The sequence below is a fragment of the Schistocerca serialis genome, unplaced genomic scaffold (genome assembly GCF_023864345.2).
Source record: "Schistocerca serialis cubense isolate TAMUIC-IGC-003099 unplaced genomic scaffold, iqSchSeri2.2 HiC_scaffold_1198, whole genome shotgun sequence".
NCBI classification, from domain to species: Eukaryota; Metazoa; Arthropoda; class Insecta; order Orthoptera; family Acrididae; genus Schistocerca; species Schistocerca serialis.
This window is the reverse complement of record NW_026047401.1, coordinates 120,260-127,500: the sequence shown is the minus strand read 5'-3', so window position 1 is coordinate 127,500 and position 7,241 is coordinate 120,260. Positions and strand designations below refer to the sequence as shown.

The window sequence follows — 7,241 nt, the reverse complement described above, 5'->3', positions numbered from 1 at the left end:
CGCTACGGACCTCCATCAGGGTTTCCCCCTGACTTCGTCCTGGCCAGGCATAGTTCACCATCTTTCGGGTCCCAACGTGTACGCTCTAGGTGCGCCTCACCTCGCAATGAGGACGAGACGCCCCGGGAGTGCGGAGGCCGCCGCCCCGTGAAGGGCGGGGAAGCCCCATCCTCCCTCGGCCCGCGCAAGGCGAGACCTTCACTTTCATTACGCCTTTAGGTTTCGTACAGCCCAATGACTCGCGCACATGTTAGACTCCTTGGTCCGTGTTTCAAGACGGGTCGTGAAATTGTCCAAAGCTGAAGCGCCGCTGACGGGAGCGATTATTCCGCCCGAGAGCATCCCGAGCCAACAGCGGCGCGGGTCCGGGGCCGGGCCAGGTAGGTCCGTCATCCGGGAAGAACCGCGCGCGCTTGCCGGGAGCCCGAGCGCCCAAAGGGGCGAATCGACTCCTCCAGATATACCGCCGGGCAGCCAGCCAGGACACCGGGGCTCTGCCCAACAGACGCGAACCGAGGCCCGCGGAAGGACAGGCTGCGCACCCGGGCCGTAGGCCGGCACCCAGCGGGTCGCGACGTCCTACTAGGGGAGAAGTGCGGCCCACCGCACACCGGAACGGCCCCACCCCGCGGCGAGTGGAAAGGCAACCGGACACGACCCCGCCGCGGATTGCTCCGCGCGGGCGGCCGGCCCCATCTGCCGAGGGCGGAGGCCAGTGGCCGGATGGGCGTGAATCTCACCCGTTCGACCTTTCGGACTTCTCACGTTTACCCCAGAACGGTTTCACGTACTTTTGAACTCTCTCTTCAAAGTTCTTTTCAACTTTCCCTCACGGTACTTGTTCGCTATCGGTCTCGTGGTCATATTTAGTCTCAGATGGAGTTTACCACCCACTTGGAGCTGCACTCTCAAGCAACCCGACTCGAAGGAGAGGTCCCGCCGACGCTCGCACCGGCCGCTACGGGCCTGGCACCCTCTACGGGCCGTGGCCTCATTCAAGTTGGACTTGGGCTCGGCGCGAGGCGTCGGGGTAGTGGACCCTCCCAAACACCACATGCCACGACAGGCGGCAGCCTGCGGGGTTCGGTGCTGGACTCTTCCCTGTTCGCTCGCCGCTACTGGGGGAATCCTTGTTAGTTTCTTTTCCTCCGCTTAGTAATATGCTTAAATTCAGCGGGTAGTCCTCGCCTGCTCTGAGGTCGTTGTACGAGGTGTCGCACGCCACACCGCCGAGCCGGCTGTGCACGCTACCGAGTAAGTACCGGTATGCGAACCGCCAGGCGACGGGCGCGCATCGCACGTTTAAGGAGGCGCGGCCGGCCCCACAGGCGGCCGCGACGCTCCCAGGTCTGCGAAGCGGGGCAAACGCCGCGCGCTTCAGTATACGTAGCCGACCCTCAGCCAGACGTGGCCCGGGAACGGAATCCATGGACCGCAATGTGCGTTCGAAACGTCGATGTTCATGTGTCCTGCAGTTCACATGTCGACGCGCAATTTGCTGCGTTCTTCATCGACCCACGAGCCGAGTGATCCACCGTCCTGGGTGATCTTTTCTTAGTTTCCACTGTCTCTTTCAAGACAGTTGCATAGGCGGGACGTAGGCGTGTGGCGGCCCCTGTTCAAGCGTTCTGTGTCCAACGGCCTCACGGCCGATGGGCGTCGTACGGCTCCACACCGGAGCGGACAGGCAGTCGGGCGAAAGTCATTCAAAACCGGCGCCAGGCGCCAGGTGCCGCAGGCCAGCCGCTCCAGCGCTTCAGCGCTCGTACCACACAACATTGGCGTTAGTTTTGAGAAGCACGCGTGGTTCCGCACGCGGCGCACGGCTACTGCGAGCCGTACAGGTAGCGTGTTGCGCGACACGACACGCACATCGAAAGACATGCAGTCTAGTCGGTAATGATCCTTCCGCAGGTTCACCTACGGAAACCTTGGTTGACGACTTTTACTTCCCTCTAAATGATCAAGTTTGGTCATCTTTCCGGTAGCATCGGCAACGACAGAGTCAATGCCGCGTACCAGTCCGAAGACCTCACTAAATCATTCAATCGGTAGTAGCGACGGGCGGTGTGTACAAAGGGGCAGGGACGTAATCAACGCGAGCTTATGACTCGCGCTTACTGGGAATTCCTCGTTCATGGGGAACAATTGCAAGCCCCAATCCCTAGCACGAAGGGAGGTTCAGCGGGTTACCCCGACCTTTCGGCCTAGGAAGACACGCTGATTCCTTCAGTGTAGCGCGCGTGCGGCCCAGAACATCTAAGGGCATCACAGACCTGTTATTGCTCAATCTCGTGCGGCTAGAAGCCGCCTGTCCCTCTAAGAAGAAAAGTAATCGCTGACAGCACGAAGGATGTCACGCGACTAGTTAGCAGGCTAGAGTCTCGTTCGTTATCGGAATTAACCAGACAAATCGCTCCACCAACTAAGAACGGCCATGCACCACCACCCACCGAATCAAGAAAGAGCTATCAATCTGTCAATCCTTCCGGTGTCCGGGCCTGGTGAGGTTTCCCGTGTTGAGTCAAATTAAGCCGCAGGCTCCACTCCTGGTGGTGCCCTTCCGTCAATTCCTTTAAGTTTCAGCTTTGCAACCATACTTCCCCCGGAACCCAAAAGCTTTGGTTTCCCGGAGGCTGCCCGCCGAGTCATCGGAGGAACTGCGGCGGATCGCTGGCTGGCATCGTTTATGGTTAGAACTAGGGCGGTATCTGATCGCCTTCGAACCTCTAACTTTCGTTCTTGATTAATGAAAACATACTTGGCAAATGCTTTCGCTTCTGTTCGTCTTGCGACGATCCAAGAATTTCACCTCTAACGTCGCAATACGAATGCCCCCGCCTGTCCCTATTAATCATTACCTCGGGTTCCGAAAACCAACAAAATAGAACCGAGGTCCTATTCCATTATTCCATGCACACAGTATTCAGGCGGGCTTGCCTGCTTTAAGCACTCTAATTTGTTCAAAGTAAACGTGCCGGCCCACCGAGACACTCACTCAAGAGCACCCTGGTAGGATTGCAACGGGGTCCGCCTCGGGACGCACGAGCACGCACGAGGCGCGTCGCACGCCTTCAGCTCGCCCCACCGGCAGGACGTCCCACGATACATGCCAGTTAAACACCGACGGGCGGTGAACCAACAGCGTGGGACACAAATCCAACTACGAGCTTTTTAACCGCAACAACTTTAATATACGCTATTGGAGCTGGAATTACCGCGGCTGCTGGCACCAGACTTGCCCTCCAATAGATACTCGTTAAAGGATTTAAAGTGTACTCATTCCGATTACGGGGCCTCGGATGAGTCCCGTATCGTTATTTTTCGTCACTACCTCCCCGTGCCGGGAGTGGGTAATTTGCGCGCCTGCTGCCTTCCTTGGATGTGGTAGCCGTTTCTCAGGCTCCCTCTCCGGAATCGAACCCTGATTCCCCGTTACCCGTTACAACCATGGTAGGCGCAGAACCTACCATCGACAGTTGATAAGGCAGACATTTGAAAGATGCGTCGCCGGTACGAGGACCGTGCGATCAGCCCAAAGTTATTCAGAGTCACCAAGGCAAACGGACCGGACGAGCCGACCGATTGGTTTTGATCTAATAAAAGCGTCCCTTCCATCTCTGGTCGGGACTCTGTTTGCATGTATTAGCTCTAGAATTACCACAGTTATCCAAGTAACGTGGGTACGATCTAAGGAACCATAACTGATTTAATGAGCCATTCGCGGTTTCACCTTAATGCGGCTTGTACTGAGACATGCATGGCTTAATCTTTGAGACAAGCATATGACTACTGGCAGGATCAACCAGGGAGCTGCGTCAACTAGAGCTGAGCAGCCGGCCGCCCGGGAGTGTGTCCCGGGGGCCCGCGCGAACACGCAAGCGTCCGCTCAATTATTCTGCAAACAGGAGGAGGCTGAGCTCCCCTGCACCATACACCTCGAAACCCTCTCAGGTCCCGGCGGCGCGCAGCGCCGTCCTAAGTACTTGGTCGGGTTCGAGAGAGGCGCAATCGCCCGGGGTTTGGCGAGTAGACGCTTTAGGTGCGACCACCCGTGCTCCCAACTGAGCTTGCCGCTGCCGACAGAGGCCCGGGAGCGTGCTGTCGTGGCATTGCCGGCGGGAGACAACACGCGCCACCTACGGTGACCGGCAGCTCCAACGCCAGCGCCACAGAAGGACAAAAGCCCCACTTGGGTGCCGAAGCGAACTCTCCCAGCACAGCGCACGCGCCAACACGTCCGCACAGCTGCGATACAAACCACCTGCGAGAACCGCAGAGGCGACCGAGCAGCAGACGGCGTCGCGGCGCCGAGCGCCGGGCGGCGGCGCATCCTCAGCGCACACAGTCCTCAATCGGACCAGCACACTGCAGATGTCCACCGCGCTTCGCACCGGGCCCGCGAGGACCTACTTTGGCCGCACGGCGCCGCGTGCAGGGTGCGCCGGCGCGCAGCTGCGCCGCCTGCCGCCTCCGTCGGCCGGCGCGCCTGCCACTGGCCGCCCCCACCAGCCGGCTGTAGCGCGTGCGCCCACGCACCGCGCGGCCAGCACGCCGGGAGGCCCCCCCTCACCGGCCGGGGACGGTCCCACCCAGCCACCGCCGCGTATCGCTTCACACCCAGATGCCATTCACGTTCGTGGGCATGGTGGGTATCGCTGGAACAACCGGTTGGTAGCTCAACCGATCGTCGCCATCACTGATTCACCTCTAGCGAGAACAACCGCACCACAACGGTTTACCAGTTGTTCATTTGCGTAACGTCACCAGCAAACGTAGGCGTCCATCGCCATTTGCAAATTCAACGATTGTTGCATGCCTGTGTCAGGTGTCACGACACACTATGTCTGCCCACATACACGCAACAACATGTGCACGCTTCGCGAACACGTGGAAGGTGGCCCCCGTACGTATGCGATGTCCATTGCGCGAACGACTGTCAACCGGCCTCTGTCGCATGTCGCAGATGTGGAACGCAGTGCACCATGCTATCACGGTGTGTGAGAAGAGACGACTACGTCTGACAACACGCGCCACTACATCAACAGACGGCTCATGCTGATCGCCATCCAGGGCATACCACACTGCAATCCAGCTCTTATAGGGAGACGACACGTAGCTGAGTGCACAACATTTGGACCGCATGGTTCGCCGTTGTTGGCGCAGTCGTTGTACGGTCACATGTACCACGATGTATCATTCAGTACATGAGGACCAATGTGCAGTACAGTGTGTGATTTGGACGTACAACATCAGCGGACAGTTGACACAGGCCGTACCACAGCGTAGGCTAAGTGCTTCGCCATGCGAATGCCAATGAACAACTGCAAATGCCAATGAACAACTGCAAAGGGCATTGAGCATGTACGTCCTGCTGCCATCCACATTACAGTGTATAGCTGCAAGGTGTTTAACATGAAGCGATACACTGGGGACCGGGCAGTGCGAGTAGCAAACTATATTGCGGGGGTTGCAGTTAGGCAACACTACACTAATTTAACGCGTCGTATGACAATTACAGAGCAGGTTAAGGCCCAACGTGTGTTGGGTTAAGGCCCAACGTGTGTTGGGTTAAGGCCCAACGTGTGTTGGGTTAAGGCCCAACGTGTGTTGGGTTAAGGCCCAACGTGTGTTGGGTTAAGGCCCAACGTGTGTTGGGTTAAGGCCCAACGTGTGTTGGGTTAAGGCCCAACGTGTGTTGGGTTAAGGCCCAACGTGTGTTGGGTTAAGGCCCAACGTGTGTTGGGTTAAGGCCCAACGTGTGTTGGGTTAAGGCCCAACGTGTGTTGGGTTAAGGCCCAACGTGTGTTGGGTTAAGGCCCAACGTGTGTTGGGTTAAGGCCCAACGTGTGTTGGGTTAAGGCCCAACGTGTGTTGGGTTAAGGCCCAACGTGTGTTGGGTTAAGGCCCAACGTGTGTTGGGTTAAGGCCCAACATAGGTTGGGTTAAGGCCCAACATAGGTTGGGTTAAGGCCCAACATAGGTTGGGTTAAGGCGCAACATAGGTTGGGTTAAGGCGCAACATAGGTTGGGTTAAGGCGCAACATAGGTTGGGTTAAGGCGCAACATAGGTTGGGTTAAGGCGCAACATAGGTTGGGTTAAGGCGCAACATAGGTTGGGTTAAGGCGCAACATAGGTTAGGTTAAGGCGCAACATAGGTTAGGTTAAGGCGCAACATAGGTTAGGTTAAGGCGCAACATAGGTTAGGTTAAGGCGCAACATAGGTTAGGTTAAGGCGCAACATAGGTTAGGTTAAGGCGCAACATAGGTTAGGTTAAGGCGCAACATAGGTTAGGTTAAGGCGCAACATAGGTTAGGTTAAGGCGCAACATAGGTTAGGTTAAGGCGCAACATAGGTTAGGTTAAGGCGCAACATAGGTTAGGTTAAGGCGCAACATAGGTTAGGTTAAGGCGCAACATAGGTTAGGTTAAGGCGCAACATAGGTTAGGTTAAGGCGCAACATAGGTTAGGTTAAGGCGCAACATAGGTTAGGTTAAGGCGCAACATAGGTTAGGTTAAGGCGCAACATAGGTTAGGTTAAGGCGCAACATAGGTTAGGTTAAGGCGCAACATAGGTTAGGTTGAGGCACAATATAGGTTAGGTTGAGGTACCGTATAGGTTAGGTTAAGGTACAGTATAGTTTAGGTTAAGGTACAGTATAGTTTAGGTTAAGGTACAGTATAGTTTAGGTTAAGGTACAGTATAGTTTAGGTTAAGGTACAGTATAGTTTAGGTTAAGGTACAGTATAGTTTAGGTTAAGGTACAGTATAGTTTAGGTTAAGGTACACATTGTTGTATGGAAAGGTGTAATGGGGGGGGGGGGGGGGGCGGCCGGTCGGTTTGTTGATTGTGATTATAGTAAGTGGATGCCTGCGGCATCATCTGATTTGCCACGTCAGGATGCACCTTTGGCTCATGACAGGCGGCGCTCCGATTCCATGCTTGTGGCAGACCTGTGTCTTTCATTCCTGCCATTGTTTGTGTGCTGTGAGAGGAGGCAGTATTGTGATGTTGGGTGCACCCCTGTGTAGGACATGTGTGGGTGTTGGTGGCTTAGCTGAGCAATGGTGGTTGTCGGGGGGGTGGGATATTCCGTTTTCTGAGTGGACCTCCCAGTCTGGTTATGACAGTGTGGATTGTCTCATGTGGCGGAGAGGATGCACTGGGTGTTGTTCCATGCTGGTGCTTACATATTGTCTGTGTGCGTGTTACAGGCGGAGAGTAGTGCGTGATAAGA

General features: G+C 56.1%; 2 non-coding genes and 1 pseudogene across 2 annotated transcripts; all 3 read right to left on the bottom strand.

The window, feature by feature from the left end:
* LOC126435229 (large subunit ribosomal RNA) overlaps positions 1-1,202 on the bottom strand; it is a 6,038-nt pseudogene extending 4,836 nt beyond the window's left edge.
* A 189-nt stretch (positions 1,203-1,391) lies between these two features.
* LOC126435203 (5.8S ribosomal RNA) lies at positions 1,392-1,546 on the bottom strand. The gene has a single exon (XR_007579761.1). It is a non-coding gene; the product is annotated as a 5.8S ribosomal RNA (ribosomal RNA).
* A 351-nt stretch (positions 1,547-1,897) lies between these two features.
* On the bottom strand, positions 1,898-3,812 carry LOC126435221 (small subunit ribosomal RNA). The gene has a single exon (XR_007579777.1). It is a non-coding gene; the product is annotated as a small subunit ribosomal RNA (ribosomal RNA).
* Positions 3,813-7,241: the final 3,429 nt, after the last annotated feature.